General features: G+C 37.6%; 1 protein-coding gene across 28 annotated transcripts in view; it reads left to right on the top strand.

Moving 5' to 3' along the window:
* NCOA2 (nuclear receptor coactivator 2) overlaps positions 1 to 20354 on the top strand; it is a 296302-nt gene that overhangs the window by 165887 nt on the left and 110061 nt on the right. The window contains exon 4 of one of the 28 annotated variants that reach the window (XM_063668872.1): positions 3274 to 3371. The exons of the other annotated variants lie outside the window; for them this stretch is intronic. The gene's annotated coding sequence lies outside the window, so the exon portion shown is untranslated. The remainder of the gene's footprint in view (positions 1 to 3273; positions 3372 to 20354) is intronic. 28 annotated transcript variants of the gene reach the window in all.

Genomic DNA, 20354 nt, shown 5'->3' with positions numbered 1-20354 from the left:
AATGTTATCAGAGTACCTAGGATTAAGTAGGAAAAGGCAAGGTAGCGGATGTAAACGGAAAGTTGTTTCTTATACAGAGGTTAATGTTAGCAGAACACACCAAAGTAAGAGAAATCAACCCAACTACTGTGAGACACAAAAATCTATTGTTTCTCTAGAATAGTGGGTCAAGATTGCAGATATGGAGGGAAATGGGGACACAGTTGAGCTTATGGGGGCCTGAATCTGTCCTGAATGTCTAAACCACCTAAGTTCTGTATAATTTTGTGGTTTGGGCAAGTAATGTACCATATTTGCTGTTGGTTATGGTCAGTACTTGGAGCTGCTGAGAATGGTTTGGGTGCTAGAAATGAACAGAAGCACAAGTCACCATATCCCAGTGACATAACTCAAGGAAGATTTGGGTAAAGGGAAAATTCATACTTCCTTGGTCTCCAGGGACAGACAGTCCACAGACTTTGAGGATGACATGTTCGTTTTTTCAAATATGTTTTACCTAGATCATTTCTTTATGTTGTTGGCAACTCTCCTGTTATGTATTTCTAGATAGTTATTTAATGGCATTTCTTAGACAATGGGAAGAATTGTGCAGAGCATGGCATTTGCAGTCAGAACTTGGTTTCAAGCCTTGTCCTGTGATGTAAGAGCTTTGAGATCTTGGAGAGGTCACGTAAGTTCTCTGAATCTGTTTTCTCCTCTGTGAAATAGGAACAATATTTACATTGTAGAGCTCTGAGAATCAAATAATGTCATGTGTAATACATTCTTCAACACTATACTAATTACTAAGCACCTAATATATTGTTATTTTTTTTGTTTTTTAAACTGCATATTTTGTCAGTGTGGCATCTCTTGTCTGTGAAATATTCCTATAACACATGTGGTGTATTTTCTCACCTATGTATGTTTCCTCTTCCTAAGTAGTTTAAAACACACACACACACACGCGTGCACGCGCTTATTCATTGACTAAGTTATCTGTGAACCTGTCATTTCTGTCTTCTGGAGCAACATGGAATCTCATATTTCTATCTTAATCACATATTTTTAATTTTGCCTTTGTTTTGTGGTCTGTGGGTACATTTGTTATTTTTAGCATCAAGTCATTTGGCTAAATCATATTAAATTGCAATCACCTAAAATCCCCTGGTTATTTTGACTTAAATGACTGTCATCTTTGGTTTCCCTTACTTAGAACTTCACACAGTTAATTTTTTTTTTTTCAACCTAATGGCAAGTGTCTGTGTTTGTTCTTGGAGTAGTTCTGCTGGCTATGAAGAGTATGTAGTACTATGCTAAAGCTTTGTAAACTCTTTTTTTGTTGTTTTGGAAGATGGAGTGTTGCTCTGTTGCCCAGGCTGGAGTGCAGTGGTGTGATTTTGGCTCACTAGAGCCTCCACCTTCTGGGCTCAAGCAGTCCTCTCACCTCAGCTTCCCTGGGATGTGGAACTACAGGTGCATGCCAGCATGCCCGGATAATTTTTGTATTTTTTTCTTTTGTAGATACAGAGTCTCACTATGTTGCCCAGGCTAGTCTGAAACTCCTGAGCTCAAGCAATCCTCCTGCCTCAGCTTCCTGAAGTGCTGGGATTACAGGCATGAGCCATCGCACCTGGCCATAAATTTTAACAGATACAAAACTATAAGTTTATACTTAAAAAAAAAAAAAGGAAAATACTGGATGGAATTATTTACTTGAGATGAGACATGCACAGTAAGAAGTTGAGAGAGTAGCAGTGCATCAAATAATGGGGCAGTGTCCTAGAGGTAAAGAGTACAGGCCTAGAGTCAGACAGCATGGATTCAAATCCTGCTTCTGCCAGCTGTTGGCTGTGTTTGACCTTAGTCATGTTACTTGGATTTTCATTCAGGGAATAATAATAATTACTTCATACAGTTAATTGTGAGAATCAAATAAAATAATACAAGTATACTACTATACCATAGTAAATATTCAATGATGCTACCTATTTTGGTGAAGTAGCTTCAAACTCAATAGCAGTTTGTAAAGCAATTTATTCCATGAATATTAAGTACTTGTGCGTCAGGCATTCTAATAAGTGCCTAGGATTTTTTTAAAATGAGAAATACTTCATTTCTGTCTTTCAAAGAGCTTAAAATATGGTAGGGAGAAGGCATAAATAAGATAGTTATGATATACATGATTAATGGTAGAGTTATATGCAATTGTTCTTCAGTATTACAGGGGACTGGTTCTAGAAACCCAGTGGAGACCCAAATCCACCAATGCTCAAGTCCCTTATATGAAATGGCATAGTAATTGCATATAATGCGCATCCTCCCATATACTTTAAATCATCTCTAGATTACTTATAATACCTAATACATTGCAAATGCTGTGCACATAGTTGTTATATTGTACTGCTTTTTTATTTGTATTACTTTTATTGTTTTTTTTTTCTTTTAAGTTTCAAATTTGAGATTGGCTGAATCTGCGAATACAGAACCACAGATATGGAGAGGGCCAACTGTATAGGCGTTTAGAAGACAGAAGAGGGAATTTAATCTTGGGAGGAAGAGTCAATGTGAGCTAGGTCTTAACGATGAGTGGGAGTTACCCAAAAGGAGAAGATATATGGCTTATTGCATATATGACAAGCAAAAGAACTTAGGTAAGAGCTGGTATGTAGTAAGTGAGGAACCATGTGCATTTATAGTTCCCAGGCAAACAGAAAAGGTCAAGAAATGAACCTGGAGACAGACATGCTAGATCGTAAGGCACCTTGTATTACGTTTGAGAAAGCACAGACTTCGTCTTGGAGGGAGTGAAGACCATTAAAGAATTTTAATCAAGGAAGTTCTGTGGAAATAAGGAGACTTATGTTGGATAATCCAGGTGAGAGGTGATAAAGACCTGAAATAGAAGCAGTAGTGATTAGCAAAGTGATAAGAGGAGAGACTTGAGGATATTGGAGAGGCACAGTTATCTTATTGATGATTTGACAAGAATACAGAAGTATAAGGAGGATGTTCAGTGGACTGACATCTTACACATGGGGCATTTTGGGGGCCGGGAATAAAAATGGATGTGTTTAATTTTCTGAGTAGTCACTTAGCAGGCAGCATGATTTTTAAGGTGAAAGCTTTGAGAGGTGAAGGCTGGAAAGATTTGGGAAACCCGTAGGGATAACTGGTACCACCAAAGATACTATAAAGCAGCAGTTCTTAATCCTAGTTGAACATCATAATTATCTGGAAAATTTTTAAGAAAAAAATTTGTTTTTTGAGACAAGGTCTCACTCTGTTGTCCAGGCTGGAGCGTAGTGGTGCGATCATAGTTCACTGCAGCCTTGATCTCCTGGGCTCAAGAAATCCTCCTGCCTCAGCCTCCCGAGTAGCTGACACTACAGGTATGCACCACCATGCCCAGCTAATTTTTGATCTTTTTGTAGAGACAAGGTCTTGTCTTGTTGCCCAGGCTGTTCTCTAACTCCTGGGCTTGAGTCATCCTCCTGCCTTGGCCTCCCAAAGTTCTGGGATCACAAGTGTGAGCCACCATGCCTGGCCTAAGAGAAATATTGATGGTCATACCACACCTCCAAAATTTCTGATCTGATGGGTCTGGAGTGGTACCTGGTTATCTTGGATGTTTTAAAATATTTTTTTAAATTTTTTATTATGGTAAAGTATCCATACAATTTGCCATTGTAACTATTTTAAGTACACATTTCAGGAATGTTAAATACATGAACAGTGTTGTGCAACCATCACCATTATTCATTTCTAGAACTTTTTCATCATCCCAAAGGGAAACCATTAATAACTGCATTCCCTCCCATTCCCCAGCCCCTGATAATCTATGTTCCTCTTTCTGTCTCATGAATTTGACCAGTCTAAGTACCTCATATTAGTGAAATCATTCTTTCATTTAGGATATTCTCAAGGTTCATCCATGTTTTAACATGTGTCAGTACCATACTCCTCTTAAAGGCTGAATAATATTCTATTATATGTGTGTGCACATTTTGTTTATTCATATGTTGATGGACATTTGGGTTGTTTTCACCTTTAGCAAAGCCTATTCACCTATTCTGCTTTGAGCATGGATGTACATATGTCTGAGTCTCACATAAAGTTCACATCTTTTGGGTGTGGAGGTAGAATTAATGGATTGTATGGCAATGGAAAATGAAAATCAGGTGGTTTTATATATGCAGCCATGGTTGAGAACCTATGGTATAGAACAAGGGTTCTTAATCTGGAGGATCCATAAGTGGTCTTAGTGAGTTAGTGACATTTTGGAAAAATTTTATGTCATATTCTGTGTGTGCTTTTACTTTTTGGCCTTGATCAGGTACTCAGAGAGGTTCATAACCCCCAAAGCTGTTAAGAATCACTGACTGGAGAACCTAATTTTAGGGACAGGCAAAGGATTTGAGTAGACACCTCTCCAAAGAAGATATGCAAATAGCCAAATAAACACAAGTAAAGATGCTCAATATTGTTATTAGGGAAAGGCAAATCAAACCCACAATGAGATATACTGCTTAATATCCAGTAGGATGGCTATAACTTAAAAAGAAAACAAAAATAACAAGGTTTGGGGAAGATTTGAAAAAAAATGGAATCCTTGTTTATTACTGGTAGGAATATAAAATGGTGTAGCAACTTTGGGAAGTAGTTTGGCATTCCTTCAAAAAGTCAAAACATAGAGTTACCATATGACTCACCGATTCCATTCCTAACTATATATCCAAGAGAATGGAAAGCATATATCTGTGTAAAAACGTGTACACAAATGTCCATGATAGCATTATTCATAATAGCCAAAAAGTAGAAACAACCCAAATGTCCATTCACTGAGTAATGGGTAAACAAAATTTGGTATAGCTATACAATGGAATATTTGGCCATAAAAGGAAATGAAGTACTGATACATGCAGCAGTATTGCCGAGCCTTGAAAACATTATGCTAATTGAAACAAGCGAGACATAGAAGGCCACATATTATTTGATTCTGTTTATATGAAATGTTCATATTAGGTAAATCCATAGGGATAGAGAGTATAGATCAGTGGCTGTGAGGGGCTGGGAGAGGAGAGAATGGGGATTAATTGTATGAGTTTGGGGTTTCCTCTTGGGGTGATGAGAATGCTTTGAAATTACATATGGTGATGGTTTCACAACTCTGTGAATACACTAAAACTACTTTTTAATGTATATATTAAATTGCTGCATTTTATGACATGTGACCTCAGTAAAGCTGTTAAAAATAATTTTTAAAATAGAGATGAATGAGGAGAGAACTGGCCAGATGGAAACCTGGATAACTTCAAAGAGGAAGAAGATCCCATAAAAGAGATTGAAAAAGAATAATTATGTAAGAGGAGGACCTATAGATTGTTGTGTCATGAAAGCCACAGAATGGAGAGGTTAAAGGAGGAACCACGGAAGGGGTGTGATTTTTAACTGTGGTAAACACAGCAGAAAGTTTGGTAACAACACACAGTATGCCCAAATTGCTGTAGGTTGGCATTTGAATGTCATGGAAGACTAGGGAGGGCAGACTTAATGGAGTAATATGGGAAGAGATACAATATCTTTGGGTCATAGAGTGAGTGGAAGGGAATAGGAGAATAATCTACATGCCTGTATTCCCTTATTTGAATCTCAAAATTCAGCACACTGAAAATGGAAAGGTTTTTTGTAATTCATTTGGCAGTAAAACCTGACCTGAATGGATGTGATGATTTATAATCATCATTTGTTTCATGTAGTGTGAATATTCATACATTTCACTTCTGAAATAATCCTGAATTTGATTATAGAATGCTTCTGTAGACCCCTCTGGGGTTCTAATGAAATATGGTATATGAGATGTACTATCTTTTTTTTTTTTTTAATGGAATCTCACTCTGCCACCCAGGCTGGAGTGTAGTGGTGTGATCTCAGCTCACTGCAACTTCCACCTCCTGGGTTCAAGCGATTCTCCTGCCTCAGCCTCCCGAGTAGCTGGGAGTACAGGCAGACACCACCATGCCTAGCTAATTTTTGTATTTTCAGTAGAGATGGGGTTTCACCATGTTGGCCAGGATGGTCTTGATCTCTTGACCTTGTGATCTGTCCGCCTTGGCCTCCCAAAGTGCTGGGATTACAGGCATGAGCTACCGTGCCTGGCCAACATGTATTATCTTTCTAGAATGAAATATATATATATATATCTACGCACCGCACGTGTGTGTGTGTGTGTGTGTGTAAACTCTAAATCATATGGTCCCCAGTGTTTGGGGATAAAGGAATCCCAGACCTTTGTATTCTTTAGACAGGTGTGGATGTGAAGGAATATTTGAGATTGAATGGTAGCTGGAGAGGAATTTAAGCTCATCCTTTAAACATTTTTATTTTAAAGGATGGAAATGACCTGAGTATGCGTTAAGTAGAGAGGAAGAGGTTGAAATGAGAAGCTGTAACTATTGCAGCAGGGTCTCCCAAGGTGAGGAGGGGAATAGAAATGGGGTTGGAGTAGTTAGTTTTTACAGGCAGAAGGATCACACATTCTCTGAGACACCAGAAGTGATGTTGAAGATGGAGGTGGCTATCTTTCTAAGCAGGAAGAAGGGAAGCTGAGGAAAATCAAATTGAACGGGTATTTACTGAAGTGGCAGAAGTTGGAAATAATTGTTGAAGTCAGTAGAACAAGCTGAAAACAAAGTAAAGGATTGACAGGCAGGACTAAGGGCCTGGGCAATTTTAGAAACCCTGAAATCTGTGGGGCCACTCTGCCCCTTGTTGCTTGATATTCTTCATCAGTGCTCAGCTTCCCCTTATGGTGGAAAGACTTGGGAATGCAGTTTTGCAGAAAGAATTCTATGAGAGGAGGGTGTGAAAGGGAACTGAGGTGGCTGCGGGTGGCGACGTGGCTCTAGCTCGAGAATGACGGAAAGGGGCAGGGGCTGGCGTACACTGAAGACTGTTGTGGAGGAAGACAGTGTGAAAGCTAGTGTGCTAGGAGTTTGTGGACAAAAAAAATAGTGTTCAAATGGAAACAGTACTGCGTGATAACAAGGTTCAGGGCATGATTATAGAAGGCAGCGGCTGAAGTGGAGGGGAGGTGAACTTCGTTGGAGTTGACAGACAAGGACCTGGGAGATACTCATTAGTTCATCCACACAGTCTTTGAAATTACTCAGAATGATGACCAGATTTGAGCTAGAGAGGAAGTGCTAGTCTGATGGCAGAATGCTTCAGTAACTTTGGGGGATTGAGCTGCATGTTGGTAAACTTAGGAAGATAGATAGAGGCGTTCTGTGGTACTGGTAGAGAGAGGGTTTTTTCAGAGGAGGAAAGATTTTATATAAGGGCATCTTTGTAATGGAGTGAGGAGAGGTTGACCCCACCTACTATCCCTACTACACGTGTATTGAGAGGACAGCAGCTTCCACTGGAGTGGACTGCAGGGGAGTGGTGGCCTGTCAGGAGAACCAGACAGGATTAATATTCTATTAACACCCAGCATGTTGTTCCACCAGCCTTGACTCAGTTTTCTATTGTCATCCAGCCCAGTAGGTTTCAACTGATCTCCTAGGGTCTTTCCTCAAGGGATTCTGCTTTAGTTGGTCTGGCGCGGAGCCAGGAAAACTATGGTTTCAAAAGCTCCTTAGGTGATTGATTAGTGGCCAAAGATGAAGACCACCAGTGGAACCCACATTTTGCTTTCATCTGCACAACAGCATTACATCACATGCCTAGCTGACCTCAACATATTGCACCTATGGCATACCTGACTCAGCATTCTTTCATCAGAGTAGAAATGAAGTGCTGAAACAATTCAAAGATACTCAATTACTAGGAATCAGTTTAAATTCTGAAACAGTGTCACACCATAATCTTTAAATTAGCAAAGCATTTTAAAAAAATCTTAATACTCATTGTTGTGAATTGTGAGAAGGGAACTCGAATACTCTGCTGAGGGGATTATAAATTAATACAGTCTTCTTGGAAAACAGGATTAAATATGGTCAAACCCTTTGATCTAATAATTACATTTCTAAGACTATTGTAGGTATATAATCAGAAATGTGGATCAAGACATATTTAAGATATTAATCAGTGTTATTTGTAGTCACAAAAATGGAAACAAATGGTTAAATATGGTATATTCATATGATGGGATATCACAGAGCCATTAAAAATTATAAAGACATTTAATGACATGGTGGATAACATTAAGAAAACAAAGACCCAGCTATAAAATTATATATACACTTTGTGCTTGATTGTATACACACTTACATTTTAAAATACTGAGCAGGAAATTTTTTAAGTTATTGATTGTTCTCTGGGTGGTAGGAGTATGGGTTATTCTATTTCGTGTTTTTGTATTTTTCTAAATTGTATACTAGGAGCATGTTTATTAAGCAAAAAGTAAGCTTTAAAAAATTAAAATTCTTACTCTAATCTCTTTCACAAAAAGAATAAGGAAATCTCATTTGGGATGAATGTTGCTAGAGAAGTCCTTGCTCATAATAATGTTGCCAGAGAAGTCCTTGCTCATAGTAATCCCCAGTGTGTTTTCTAAATACTTGCAAACTATCCATTTATCTGTTGCACAGTGTTGCCAGGTTAAGCCTGTTGGTTTTGTTCTTTTTGTTTCATTTTGTTTTGAATAATAGCTTTCTTGAGATATAATTCACATAAAATTCAGCCTTTTTAAAGTGTACAATTCAGGAGTATTCGGTTTATTTGCAAGTTGTGCAGCCATCACCATGATCTAATTTCAGAACAGTTTTATCAACCCCAAAAGAAACCCTGTACTCAACAATCACTCCCCATTTCCCCTTCCCTCCAGCCCTTGGCAGCCACCAATCTACTTTCTGTTTCTACGGATCTGCTTATTTTGGACATTTCATATAAATGCAGCCATACAATATGTGGCGTTTTGCAGTATCCTATTAATGAGTCTCCAGTCTCTCCTCCCTACACTGCTGGAAGCGTCATTTAGACCGCTACCATGCTAATCTTTCTAGCATAACTGTGACTTTACCATCTTCAGCTCAAAAGTTTTCATTGTACTCACAGTTTATTAAATTGACAAGAGCTACTCCTTATTCTGGGGGTTAAGGTTTTCAGACTCTACAAAGTAAGTGCCTAACTAAATACCTGGTAAATAAAATGAACTAAATGAATTAAATATACTCTACCTTTTCTTTTCCTTCTCCCTCAGAGAGGAAGATAATCACTGTGTGTTAGTCAGATTTCAGGTCACCCATAGAACAAGGCAAGTTCTTTCTAAAGTTTAGGGCAGGGGTTCTTACATCTCAGCAAGCATCAGAATGATGGGGAAGGCTTGGCAAGCCGATGCTGTGCTTCACCTCCGAAGTCACCTTTCAGAAGGTCTGGTCAGAGCCAGAGAGTGCATTTCTGACAGTTCCCAGGTGACCCTTTGATAAGCATGGTTCTAGGGTCGTGCTGGCTCAGGTACGATGCAGTCAGCACTCAGTCCAGGGCCTGGCAGTAACCTGGGGGAAAGAGGAAAGCGAGGAGGGGAAGGATCCACACTCCCAAATCCCTGGGTCCCATGGTCATCCCAGCATGCAGGCTCCCCACAACAACTCTAGCATTGTCTCACTCTGTAGTAACTGTACCACTTTGGTGCCCTGAAGTTCTCTTATACATGCTCACCCATCTCCCCTTCACTTTGGAAAATTATACCCATTCTTCAAAACCTAGCTCAGGCATTCATAAAACCTTTGCCTACTCTTCCTAATGAAGGAAGTAATTTTTCCTTCGTTAGCACTTTGTATTTTTTATGTATATTGTCTTGTATGTTAATTAATTCCATATTTGTATCTTCTTCCTAAGTCTTGCATTTCATGAGATCAAATTCTGTTATTTACTCAGTGACTGTATTGCAGTGTCCATAGAGCAAAGTAATTTGCCCTTAGCAGCTACTCAATAATTATCAGTACAGTTGAATTCAATATCAGAAGAAAATAAATGCAAATAGATTTTTAAGTTAAAAGCCTGTAATTTAGGCTATATTTTAATACCAAAAGAGACCTGTTTTAATTAGAAACTTAACCATATATAACATTAGATTGTTCAAATATATTTTTGCCCTACGTATAATAGTCACTGCTCTTCGTGCAGAAACATTGACTTGAAAGAAAATGCCAACTAAAGAAATCATATGTTTGTGCTATGAACATGTATATACTGTGTCGTGGTGTCTCTGAGAGCTAGCTTAGTTTTCTCCGCGTCATTCTATCCCAGCTAGAACCAGGGTTTAAATTTCAGCTTGATGGATTATTATCAATTTCATTTTAGTATCAGGCAGAAGGAATATAATATAGCTAGCTGTCTCTGAGGCATCAAGCAATTATCTCAATTTCTTTCAAGTTTCATTCCATGCTTATTCCTTGCTAGTTATAGCTAAATAGGGTGCAGCAATCTTAGAGATCTTTATCCATAGGTGTAGCTTTTATAAACAATTGTTCTTTATTCTCTCAGTGGAAAAACGTCTTAGGACTATTTAAAATAAACAGGTAGAGAGCAACATATAAAATAGAAGTAATTTTCCTTAATCTTTTTAATGCCTGTTGTAGACCACCCTTATTAACTACTCAAGGGGTAACTAGAAGCTACCTTTCTTGAATCCAATTACATATTTAGTTCCACAAAGCGTAATAATTCTCCATCTGGGGCTATAAAGGGGAGAAAACCCTCCACTGGCAGCTTGCCAAGGCTATTCTGTGCTCTTCACAAAGTTTGTCTGCCAAAACTAGAGGGTCCCCCAGTCTCTGACACTGAGGTCAGAGAACTGGACTCTACTGTACAATCCCAATGATAGCAATATGCTTATGCTTTTGCTGACAGCTACTTGCCTGTGTCTCAAGTTTGAAACTTAAAATAGCTAAAATATAAATCATGATCTTACAGAATGGCTGGTTTTGATGATTACCAAAATCCATCATTTGAGGGAGAAAAAATTGTTAAATTAAGGGTTTTGATTCACATTTTTAGGTGCCAAGGTAATTTTCAAATTCCATTTGTAAAAAAAACTTTCTAAGTTCTAGTAATTCTCAGTAAACATTCTGTAGGTGTGTGTTATTTGCAAATAAAAATGCTTAATTTGGCTTTTTTTTTTGAGATGGAGTCTCGCTCTGTTGCCCAGGCTGGAGTGCAATGGCTCACTGCGACCTCCACCTCCCAGGTTCAAGTGATTCTCCTGCCTCAGCCTCCCAAGTAGCTAGGATTACAAGTGCGTGCAATCATGCCCGGCTACTTTTTTTGTGTTTTTGTAGAGATGGGGTTTCACCATGTTGGCCAGCCTGGTCTCAAACTCCTGACCTCAGGTGATCCGCCCCACTTGGCCTCCTATAGTGCTGGGATTACAGGTGTGAGCCACTGCGCCTGGCCTAATTTGGTTTATTTTTGTGAGACAAAATTGGTATCTTTTTGGAACAGGGGAGCTTCTGTTAATCTAGAGCTGCCATTTTCATTATTAATGTCAACCATTGCCTCATAGCAAATAGTGTTCAGAATAATTGTAATGATCTGACGAAGAGTAAATTTGTAGGAATTTGTATGGTAAGAAAATGATTCAGAGGTCCTCCCAAACTAGATTTTTCCTTCTTGTTATTTTTTACCTTTGTAGAAGTGTGGTGGAAAACAGAGAAAAGGGCATAAAAAAGTATTTCAGAAGAATTCTTCTTACACACTCACCCTAGAAAGGAAACATTATTTACACTGCCAAAACAGCCTATAACTATGTCCCTTATTTCTTCTCAAACCACAAGCCTTTATTAAATTTGGGTCTTGTACTTTTTTCATGCAACGTGCTTGAAAGTTTTGCCTCTACTTTGCTTTTCTGTTTGATTGAGGTAAAGAACCCACAGGAAAGTTTGGAGTTAAATGAGTGACAGTGGACAAAAGGGAAGAAGGAGTGAGTTTCTTAAGGCCCATCCCTGACACGGAGACACTGGAGTGGGAGGCAGCAGCATGAGCCTGCCTGGGGCCCACAAAGGGCTGCCTCATGGGGACATGGGGACAGTGGGTGCCAGCAAAACCCTGGGCCCTCTCCTGGGAAAGAGGCAGCTGATCAGGAGGCATTTAAAAAAGTGTTACTTTCACTTTAACATACCATGGGCTTGGAACAAGTAAAAGGGAACCTTTAATTCCTCCTGGTGGAATTCAAGAAGCCTGCATAAAGGGAGTATGCTTTGAGCTGCTTTGGAAGGATAGACCAGATTTTTCTGAGGAAGAAGGGCAATTTTAGTAACCTTTACTGGAAAGCTCTTGTGATTTAGATATATTTCTTGCTCTGAAAGAGTTGGTAGAAGAAAAAACATGAGAAGTCCATATAGTTAAAGAACATACGATTAAAGAACATACGATATGCTAATGACTCTAAAATATCTAAATATCTGTCTATATTATGCAGAAGAACTTAGGGTAAATATAAGTTTACCCTAAGTTTTAAGTGTAGTTTATATATATATAATTAAAACATAAGTTTTAAGTATAGTTATAATACAGATTTAGTAGGTTGGAAATTGTTATAGAAATATCCTTTGGTTTACCAAAGAGAATAATTTTTACTTGAAATTTCATTGCTAATACCAGTAAAATGAGATTTGATTTCTCATTTCATTCATTGTAGGCAGCCTTTGTGCCTAGCACAGTATAAGTTTCCCTCATTTTTTGCAAGATTTTTTCTGAAAATGTGCATGTAAACAATTCATACACTTACAGTTTGTATTCCAAAGAGCAGGTTACTTTAAAAATTCCGTTTGGTTTGCCTAGGTTTTAGTTTGTTTGTTTTTCCCAGCAGCACAGTCAGCTTTATTTCATTCCTTTTCTTCTTTCTTTCTTTCCTCTCTCCCTCCTGTTCTTTCCCTCTTCCTTTCTTTCTTTGTTCTTATTATAAACTCACAAAAGTCTGATGTGTTAATGAAAGGGAATTTGGAAAATACAAAAATTAAATTACACCCGTAATGCCCATTGAAATAATTTAACTGCTAATATTTTGATAACTTTTCTGTTTTAAATTAATTTTTAATTTTTTAATTTTCTTTTAAAATTAATTTTTCTTTCCAAATTCACCATCAATTTAGATTATTTTATAAACATTTATAGTCTATTAAATTCAGATAACTGTTTATGTTTATTAAATAAGCCCTTACTATATGCCAGCTGCTCTTCTGTGTCCTTTACATTTCATGCTCTCAGCAAGCCTATAAAGGTATGTATTATTGCTCCAGTTTTACAAATGAAGAAACAAAGCTCCAAAGAGGTTAATTAAATAACTTGCCCCAGGTCAAATAACTAATATATGTGGTGTTCTAGGGATTTCCAGCCAGAGTCGACACCAGAGAATGTGATCTAAGCCACAACACTGTACTGCTTTTCATATGATTAATGGTTGTATATTAAAGAAATTATATTATGAATCTTAGAGATCTGTTAGAAAGCTCTCAGATAACACCCATCTGAGAGGACTTTGCTGGCTACCTACGTAAAATAGTATCCCTCACCCCATCTACATTATACTCTTATCTTAATCTTACTGCCTTGTTTTTCTTTTCTTTTCTCTTTCTTTTTTTTTTTTTGAGACAGAGTCTCACTCTGTCACCCAGGCTGGAGTGCAATGGCACGATCTCAGCTCACTACAACCTCTGCCTGGGGGGGTTCAAGTGATTCTCCTGCCTCAGCCTCCTGAGTAGCTGGGATTACAGGCATGCGCCAACACACCCGGCTAATTTTTGTATTTTTTAGTAGAGGCGGGTTTCACCATGTTGGTCATGTTGGTCTCGAACGTCTGACTTCATGGTCCACCCGTCCCGGCTCCCAAAATGCTGGGATTACAGGCGTGAGCCACTGCACCCGGCCCTATCTTGTTTTTCTTTATACCTCTAATTACTATCTGATGTGGTAAATATTTTGTTTGTTTTACTATTCCCCACCCTCTCCCTACTTTCCTGTTAGAATGTAAGAGTCAGTGACTTGGTCTGTTGTGTTTATTGCTATATTCTCCAATAACTAGAACCTTGCTTGGTGCATAATAGGTATTCACTAATATTTGTTGTGATCTGCATTCCCCCTTAATAAATCATGGCCTGATGCTGCCGCTGTCTGAGAGTCTCGGGATGATGGGCACCTTAAGTACATCCCACTGTGGACAGGAGAGGAGAGGGGTAGGGGAACAGAGGAGCAGGAGAACAGCGAGGAGCGGGGCAGGGGGTGGGGCACTCTGCACCTAGCCATGATATTGTGTGCCTACCAAGAGCCAGATTCTTGTTTCCCAGACAGTTTTTGCCAGTTGTACTTGTTATTATAATGACATAATTTAATTAAATATATGTAACGTATCAAGTATGAGTTTGAAAAGATACATTTGTTTCTGTGAAAACTAAGACTCAAAGTGAAATGAAGAAACATTGCTGCCAAATGGGTGTATAGGACACATGACACATGTCTAATAGACTGGGAAAAAATCATACAAATCTGTACCTTATAAGCACTTTTAAGAAATCTAAATGTCTATAAGTTCTAGGTCTGTTTTAAATAAACAGAAATTAGAGAGTAGACACTGGTTTTATTGTCCACTATTTAGATGATAAATTATAGGTATAGGTATGATTTATGCAAGAAGGGCACTGTGAAACTCCAATGGAGACTGAGACTCAAAGTTACATTTATGTGTTTAAAGTTAAAAGGAAATTATTAAGGTAGTATGTATCATTTTTACAATTACTCTTCATAATGGACTTTTTAAATTAACCAATTACCATTTCTGAAACAGAAGAAAGAAGGCTTTTTTACTGTTTTGAGTGAAACTGAGCATTCTTGGTATGCCAGATAAAATTTCTAGTTGGTGTTTTATTTAATAGCTTCATAATAAATTCAATAGTAACAAAAATATTTGCTTATCTTTGGGGAATAATTGTGCATGAGCTGAGCATGACATCTTTTCTGCACTGGAATGTGAGCTGCAGGAGGACAGGGACTGTTAGCTGTTTTGTCATGACTTTCTCTCCAATGTCTGCAGCAGTGCCTGGAGCACTAGTTATTTATTGAATAAATGGATACATGATTCTAAGATATGCACTGTTTAACAGAAAGAAGTGTTTTACATTTCACAGTGATACTGTTTTTAAGAAAAAGAAAAGTGCTTTCAAATTACATAGTCACTGTTGACTAAGTTAAAATATACTGCTTCCTGTAATATACACTAGTTTATAAATTTCTGTCTTCAGTGAAAGTATCAAAGTATAGGAACCTTTAATGCCCACATTACAGTGGTTAAGAATTGAGGAACTGTTTGGATTCATGAGCTCCAAGACTTCCTGTGTGGCCTTGTTCAAGTTACTTTATTTCTCTTGTACCTTAATTTCCTCATCTATACAATGGTGATAATCAGGCTGTTACAGGAACTGAAGGAGTGCATACAGGTAAAGTACGTAAAAAATGCCAACCAACGTAGAAACACTCACTCCATGGATGATGGATATTATTACACCCGTGATCTGTGTGACTTAGGCAAATTACTGGAAACAGGTTGGAGAGGTTAGATAATCTATAAGATGTATATATACATATCAAATTGTGGCTTTTAAGCAAAGAAATATGTGCTAAGTAACCTAACTCATAATAAGTCTTCAATAAATGTTAGCGAAAAAACCAAACAACATATTATGCTATGAGAGAGAACTCCCATTTATTTAAGAACTGTTGACAACTCAGATGATAAAAACACTCTTTGTATAGGTACAGACTGTCTTGACCTTGCCAGTTAACTTTCTCAGGAATTAGAAAGTCATTTTTTAATCTCATAACAAAATTTAAAATGGGTTTCAGAATAAAGAAAGATAATTGAATTTTAGTCTGGACAAGTTATGAAACTCAAACACAAGCGCTGCATTGTAGTCCTTGATTTGATGACTTCTTTCCAGAATGCTAAGTCTTTGGTGAAAACTGGTTTTCAGAACAATAAAAAGACACTGAGTAAACTCTGCTTGAAGGGGAGAGAAAATGCTTACGTTATGGAAGGAATGCAGCTTCTTCCTGCGATGTTTTCTCATCTGAGGCCTTATTAAAACCTAGTCTTGCTATTCCTGGCCATATTCGCACCAGCTGACGTCGATATATGAGCAGTCCAGTAACTGGCTATGTTAAGGAACTTGGCCTATGAGAATTTAGAAAGTAGAAGCCATCATGTGCCACTGATGTCAGACTAGACATTTTCCCCCATGTTGGTAATAATAGTTTAGAATAGCTCCCTGCTGCTTATGTATTCTGCCCTGAATTTTGCTAAGATAAGACTTCTAAGGAGGTTTTCCCCTTCTTTAGGAGAGATGCAAATGATGGATATGTTGCAGCAAAATATTTATGTAACCAGTGAACGTGAATGTAGCCATTTATTTGATTATTGCAGCATATGTTAAAGAGCTGCTACTGCCCATTTGCAGCCTAATGTGTTTATTACAGTCTTCCCAATGGCATCTTGAAGTGTCTTTCAGCTAAAAAATTCATGAGTATTATTGGCTTTCAGTCAGAAAATGGAATATGTCTTCTAGTTACTGTCTAATATACCACTTTAAGGCCATTATACAAAAGTAATCTAAGAGCAGACGATAGTGAGAGGAAGGAATTTTTAGCTTAAACATTTGTTTATACACTGTTATTACTGTTCCTGGACCAAGACACAGCATAAGAGAAGGTAGGTGCTAAAGCCAGTTTACCTAGAGACTAGTTACAGTTGCAGGGTATGTTACTTTCTTTAATCCTCTACCTAACAATAAATGGCTAGTGTTTTAGTATTGAAAAATCATATCCTAATAATAGTGGTTCGTGTCTATCTTATTGTTATTTTTTAAAGGCAAATGTACAGTAAACTGCTCTAAACTAGTAAAGTTGAACTTACTTGAAAACAAATTCTAGGTTTTTCTGGATTTATTTGAAGTGAGTCCTCTAAAACTTTGTAACTTAACTGTTGTTACTATATGAATTAATGTACAGTTTTTTGAACCAAGAAGCACTACAGTGTTACATGAAGATGAAGTTAAAAGAGCCCTTATGATCTAGTAAAAAAGAGTAATGACACTTGGGAGGAAATAATACATAATTTTACTAGGTAAAAATTTTAAAAATATTGTGTCATGTCCTGTATCACTGTTAAATGCATTACTAGTTTGCCAATGAGAAGCAATGTTTGATTTTCTGTGTGCTGTCATCCCAGCATTTAGTAAATCAACATAGTTCTACTTCTGTTTTGTCTGTGTGATGATTCTTTGTATGAATCAACATTATATCCTTGAGTAGTCTGTATATTTCCTGCATAGAATATTTATTGAACTGTTGCCAGAAGTTGGGATCTTGCCAAAATAATGTCTGCTTTGGGTAATTTCGACCAATTAACCCTATTTGAAAAGAGGTATTTCCCTTCCTCTAGCGATTGGATGTCTTCTGTATCATCTTACTGACTTCCCAAGTTTGGCCTACTTTCTTTTCTACCTTTCTCAGGCATCTACATCCAAAAAGCACATTTTGTTTATTGAAACATTAGATACTATGTTTTTTAGACTTATCAGAGCCTGGCCCAGAAATTTTGCTTTTATGCTTATAAAGGGATCGCTTTTGGAACACAGTATACTTTGAAGGAGAAACTGTTACCAGTTTAGAATGAGCAAATGTTTTCATTTGTGATAAAGCAATAGTGGATGCAGCTTTAGCTGTTGAGGTGGGATTCTGAGAAACAGTGGGCTCTAAAAGATTATCCTTTTGTAGTTTAGTTGAATAGAAATGGAAGGGTATTTAAGTGAGGTTTTATGTATACTTTTAATATTGCTTGAGCATTTCTTGGTTTTAAAAGTTTGTAAAGGGTTAGACTACATATTACACAATTTCATATGTCTATCGTAAAGAGAGTTCAGAAGAAACCTCGGAAGTCTCTAAGTCTTTCTGTTCTCATAACAAGAGCTAGATGATTTATCAGGCAGGTCCTCTTCAGGTAGACATTCATAAGAGAAGTGTTTTCAGTAGCTCTTTCTATGTCGTTTCTAACTTGGGGAATTTCAGAGAAGGCCTAACTTTAAGAACATTTATTGGAGCTAGCAGTCAGGATCTGATGTTCGATCACTTTATTATGTTTGGAGTTCAGCAGCAGTAGTATCCTTATTCTTTAACTGAATTTGTTCTGTATATAATGCATCTGGCAGTTTTACAAGCCTTGTTTGGAAGATAGCCTGTCCTGATAAAAGATAAAATGCATATTATCGTTTACATAAATTATGGATGATTAACAAGCTTTAATGGTATGAGGTTGTATTGAGAGCAACAGCTTTGTTACCTTATAAGTTATATTGGTGAATTCCATGAAAGTACATTTTTGAATTGTGTTGAGGTTTAACATTTTATTTTGCTTTCTGTCATTATGCTAAGGATTCAACTGGCTTTGTTCACCCCTCCCAGAATATTGTTACTTTTTAGAGAGAAAACTTACTAATTGTAAGGCTGTAACTCTTCCCTACCGTCTAGCTCATCCAAGTTGATATCAAGGGATGTAAGGGAGGATGTATGGTCACTGTGAAAACAGGGCTATTGTGTTGTTACAGATAACAAGAATGGATGATTTGAAACTTTTTTTTTCAGCCTTGTCCTTTCACAACCCCCAACATCTGGTAGAAACTGGTTTGCTCTCAATGACTGTAATTACCATCAAATACAGCCTGAGAGTTTACTTGTGTCATTTTCAGTTTTTGTGATTTACGTTAAACAGTTTCAGCATTGAGAGTGAGATGCTTAAGAATTTTAATTTCATGTGAGTGTGCAGAAATTATAAGAAACTATTAATTTAGAGCTGGTCACCAAATGAAATTTTAGAACCTTCAGTGCTGCTCTTTAGTATTTTCCATCTGCTACCTTTACACTGGAAATGAATTTTTTAACTTCGATCTACAAAAGTGCAGCAAAATTCCTCTGTCCATAGAGTTTATTTTAGATATTTCTCTATCAGTGAATATACACTAAAATGTACATTTTATGTAGAGAAAAAGTAATTTATATAACTTAGAAGAAAGTCGTTTTTGTAACTTATCTCTCTCTCTCTCTGGTTTTTATTTGTGTCACTTCTGCATTGCCCAGTATTTTGAGTGGGGGGAAAAATGAACTCACCTGGCCCCACCTCCTGTTCCAGTGTGAAATACTGACACTTGCTGCCAGCCCAGCCTCCTCGCATAGGGCATTAGAAATATCAGACAGTCCACTAGGTTAGAGCACCTCATTCATGAGGTTGTCTGTTATTTATTTGGCTCTCCCACTAAAACGCAGGGCATAAATTTATGTGTCTGCTCTAGGACTGCAGCTGCCTGTCACCCCCCGCCCTCCTCCTCCCTTTCCTGTGTCCGTGTTACATTCTCTCCCGCCTCTTTTGGTCTCAGGTCTGTCTCATTTTTGTTTTTATGGGTGATTTGCAGTGATTCAGACAGGGCATCCTTGCATGTTGGCACTTCGTGGAGGTTACCAGGAGGCAGCCATCCTTCCTTGGCTTGGCCAGGCCTCCCCGACTCCACCCCACTTTCCCCTTGGTGGTGGAAAGATGGGTTGGAGGTGTGTACTGGGGCACATAGCCCAGGAATGTTGCTCTGAGAAGAGGACATGTGCAGTAGACACAAAAATGTAAGGAAGCAATTATGTTCATCAAGCTGAAAGTTGCACATTTTGAGGAAATGTGTTTAAGATACCACTACATAATAAAAGGGAAAACCACTTGGCATTTAAATAACTTACTTCAAGAGGAAATTGTGATATTTTCAGTCTACAAATAGAGTGGTTTTTAAGCCAACCTTGAGTAGGTACAAGCAAATTATAAACAGTCTGCTCAAATGATTTTACTATACTTAGACTAGAAAATGGCTCCTCTTCTCCCTCTCTCTGGTCCCTATGTCCCAGTGCTGTCCCTCATATGTTACAATTGTTTGTGTATGTATTTTAGAATATTCACAGGTAAATGATGCAAATAATAATGTTAAATCATCCTCAAACTGGGTGTATATGACTTTAGGTAAAACAGTTACTTCCTTTAATTGTCTGTTGAAAGCTTTCTGATCTTTCTGATAATACTATACATTTTAGTATACGTGGCAATACTTTTGAGGGGGGGAATAGCCATTTTAACAACAAAACTTGTCACCTATACTTACTATATAGGGCATTTTGCTATGCTGTATATTGAAGGCTATATTTTAATGATAGAAACATTCTTAAGTTTGTATGACTTCTAGAAAGCTGCTTTCAGAGTGAAAATCTCCTAGGTCATTTGTTGAAAGCTTACTTAGACTGGATGTGTAATGTTTTTTCTTACATCTCATGATTGAAACCATGGGAATTGTGGT

The sequence above is a fragment of the Pongo pygmaeus genome, chromosome 7 (assembly GCF_028885625.2).
Source record: "Pongo pygmaeus isolate AG05252 chromosome 7, NHGRI_mPonPyg2-v2.0_pri, whole genome shotgun sequence".
NCBI lineage: Eukaryota > Metazoa > Chordata > Mammalia > Primates > Hominidae > Pongo > Pongo pygmaeus.
Note: the sequence above shows the minus strand (reverse complement) of the source record. Positions and strands in the feature narration are given on the sequence as shown.